This window comes from Dasypus novemcinctus, chromosome Y (assembly GCF_030445035.2).
Source record: "Dasypus novemcinctus isolate mDasNov1 chromosome Y, mDasNov1.1.hap2, whole genome shotgun sequence".
Lineage (NCBI taxonomy): Eukaryota > Metazoa > Chordata > Mammalia > Cingulata > Dasypodidae > Dasypus > Dasypus novemcinctus.
In genome coordinates this window covers 17,124,825-17,128,839 of record NC_092216.1, presented here as the reverse complement: position 1 = coordinate 17,128,839, position 4,015 = coordinate 17,124,825, and the positions used below count along the sequence as shown (strand labels likewise).

The 4,015-nt window shown below is 39.4% G+C and overlaps 1 pseudogene; it reads right to left on the bottom strand.

Moving 5' to 3' along the window:
• Positions 1 to 933: 933 nt before the first annotated feature.
• LOC139438451 (U6 spliceosomal RNA) lies at positions 934 to 1,033 on the bottom strand (annotated as a pseudogene).
• Positions 1,034 to 4,015: the final 2,982 nt, after the last annotated feature.

Below are 4,015 nucleotides of genomic sequence, written 5' to 3'. Positions count from 1 at the left end.
ACTCAGACCTGATTCCCTGTGCTGCTGTTTCACTCTTGCTTAAATACTCAAGTTAATACTTAGCATTGGCTCTGATTATGCATTCGATTTTATGCATATGGATGAACACACATACACATAACTGGTTATACAATTGTATGATTAATATGTCCAGGAAATCACACTTGCACACACATTGCATGATCAAAAATGGGGCAGATAACTCGACCCCTGGGTGGGAGTTTTACTATGTTAATTAAGCAAGTTGAAGTGAGGACAGCAAGGGACTTCTGTGCAGGTCTGGCCAAATGGTTGATACTTCAATGGTTTTCATGCTTCATTGTTTCAACAGAAGGTCTTGACCAGTGAAAGCAGAATTTGACACTGAGTTTTACATCTCATTACCTTCTAAATTGCATACAATTCTTTCCTTTGTACCATGGTAACAGGGAGAGAAACAAGTTATATTCAGGTGTTCAGTCATCCTACATCCATCAGAATCTTCGAGACATTATGTTTAGTGAAATAAGTCAATCAATAAAGGACATATATCATATGATTTCAGTGATATAAACAAAGGATATTGACTAGAATCACAAAGGTAATATGAAATATGAGTTAGCAGGAGATAGACAGTAGAGAATGGTGAGGTGATGCTCAATCTGGGTAGAACCTATGAAGTTGTGAATGGAGTGATTTGGCATTGGATAGGGTAATGGTGGTAGGGATATGAATGGGTTGATGATGCTGGTGTGTGAGTTTCAGTGGGGCTGGGGGTTGGGTTGGGTTACTGATTGAGCAGGTGGGAGGGCTGGAGGAAGGATCAGATGAACTTAGGAGTTTGAGGAGTGGTTAAAAACACAATTGTGGAAGTGTCCTTTCAGCAATTATGGAAGGGAGGGCACCAGTGCAGGGTGTTGGTGAGGAGATGGGTGGAGAAGGGTACATCTAGGCATACCTCTATGGAATCCTTCATTATTTTGCATCATCCTTTCACAGAGGCCATGCTAATCTCTGTATCATTCCAATAGTAGTATAGTTGCTGCTGAAGCTAGCACTGGGGCATACCTCTGTGGAATATGACTGTGTTTATGTGGTCATATGTATTATCTCAGTAGCTAGAGACCCACGTAATGGCCAACAAAATCCATATGCCTACCCTTTGGAGTCCTGTTGCAATCTCAAATAGAGGGGCAAGAATCACTAGAGTAAATAGGCAATGTCTAATAAAAGAAAAGAGGCCAATATGCCTATTATAACCCAACTCTTGAAGGGCATGAGTTGGTGTGGCTGCAAGAACAAAGAATGCACTGAGAAGAGAATCAGACATAAGTTTTATTGGGACTTATGAACAGGAGAGCTCATTGGTGGCCAGTCAAGGAATGAATGAAAATAGGGCTCCACAAAGTGATGAGAAAATTAAGGATGATATATAAAGGGTTTCAGAACAGAGTTCCTGCTAGGGTCATGTGAAGCATATAGATGACATGTATGGATGTTTTTGCTATGCTCATAGGAAGACATTTACTGCTTTGTGAAGATCTTATTTTATGATAACATTATACATCCTTTACCCTCTGGGGAGGATTGTTGACCTTTAACTTATGCTTAGGTCACACAGGTGGCTGCGTGCTGAGGACTTGAGGAGGGAGCCTGGACTCCCACAATTGCACAAAGCTGCCTACATTGACAATAGGACAAAATTCCACAGGTAACTACACATCACGGATTCTGTGTGTTATTCCATTGCCCTTGGACAATGCAACCTAGGGTGATAGACTCAGTTCTTAACCACCCTAAATTATTATATAAGCATATCCTAATAAAGGCCTGGATTTATTCACCAGTTCCCTTAAAAGGGAAAACATATAATCGAGTCTCATTGAAAGAGGGCAGCTATATTTCAGTCTTAAATGAGAAAGTCATGTTCCAAACTTGTCAGTGGGTTGTATTCTGTCATGCCAGCAATGTGTTTCATGCTGTCAATTTGCTGTAGTTATGATCCAAGGAAGGCCAGGAGCATCCTCGACTTACCAAGGAAGATCAAACATTGGTTTGATTGTGGGCATGTGTTACTGCTGAAGCTCACTGTAGGCAAGGGCATAGGGGCAAAAAGAAAAATGTTTACGGGGAACATGAGGGGGAAGAAACATTTCCATTAACAGATAATAAGTAGTCCAGGACTTTCAAACTGGACCTTGTGACCAGGGTCTTTGGTGGACTTTATTTTGACCAGCTGTCTCCCCTGTTTCCTAAATTAACCTGCCTCAATTCCCTCCTCAGAGAGTTCACCCCCTTATTCTTGAGGGGGAACTGAAGGGCAATGGTTATTCTCCTGTAGCTGCTTCCTGCTGATTAGGGGCAGAAGTTCCTTGACTAATGATTTGTGAAACTCTCCATCTATTTTATTGAGTTTGAGGGAAGGTGGGCCTGGCACCATGATTGGAGTAGGATGAAACCCCCACATGACTAATACCATTTTCTGGAAGGAATTGACCCTGGAAAAAATAAACTTATGTTAGAATTTTCAAAATATGTGGTCCTACTAAAAGGATAAATAAAATGGTGATAAGCAGTCCCCAAAGGTAGGGTAGCCATGCATATTGGACCATGGGAATGGGAAAGCCTAGGTGTCTCCAGAGACTACATCTTTCTGAAGCTGATGGACTTGTCCTGTAAGTTTCAAATGCTGCTAGAAAACTGCCACGCTCAGTTCCCAGAGTGGTGGTTATGCTTATGACAGCTAGGAGAGTTAAAAAGAGGCACTACCCTAGATATAAACTCACAAAGACAATATAGGCAAAAACAAGACAAGCATATGGCAGGCAAAATAAGGACAATACTTAAGAAAGGCATTGTTTTATCTTATAGGCACATTCATTAATTCATTAGAAAATGAATTACATTTATAAAGACTATTAACATGTTATATTCCTATAGATATTGTCATACTCATCAGGTATATAGGTACAGTACTTAACACTAATCAATATACTAATAAATGCACAAGTTCCTCTTTGAGCTGATGTTAATAGATCTAAGCTCCAGGTTTGCTTTACCATACATGTTGTCTCTCCATGGGAGTAGACCATAATGCCAATCGTTTAGGTCTGTTTAGTTTCTACTCATGTTACCCCAGTAAGTAATACTCCACTTGGTACGTCCTTCACACAGTCAGCATGCTGCAGCACCACTGGCTCTTGGAGGGAGGCTCCAGTGCTTCACCTGTCTGGTTCATAGCACCTTTGGGCATTATGAAACATTACCAGTTTATAGGCAATACCCATAGTAAATCTGGCCACTCAAACTATTGCCAGCTGCCTGAAACAGCAACATACTCTCCATCCACTTCAGGAGCATGCCCAGAGAAGGAAGATCCTTTTATTATTTTAAGGGTTGTAGTGACCAACCTAGCCAATAACTCAAATGGAGAGACACTATTCAGGATACTAGAGGCCGGGGTTTGAATGTGCAAGAGAGTTTGACAAAACTAAAGCTAGCTCTTAATTTTTATAAATTTTCTAAATTCTTCCAATGCAGTTTATAACATTAAATGGACTTAACTATTTTTATTACTTTACTTCTACAACCTTTGCCATGATTATGTTAATAAACAGATATTTTAACTTAGCAGTATAGGAAAAAGTACTTTCTCCATTATTTTATGAAAACCTAAGATTCCCAATGGAATCAAGATTATCTTCCCACTACCACTACTTTAATATGCAGACTGAAGTGGCCTCTGACAAGTTTCACTGTCATGAAGTTACTTTTTATCAATCTAGGTTTCTAATTAATAATGGCTTCCTGGAACAAGTCATTTAAATATTTCAGTTTAGAAAATATTTTTGCAAACTTCCTGTAACCAATCATAACAATATGGACTATAGTTACTTCATCTCCAGACAAATTTCCCCCTTACAAAACACATTCCCTTACTTAATACTACCTTCTACAATGTCTTCAAAACTTTCCATATTATTTCAATCCTTATCTTACATATTTCCACTCTGATTTTTTTCCTTTTCTTTTTAAA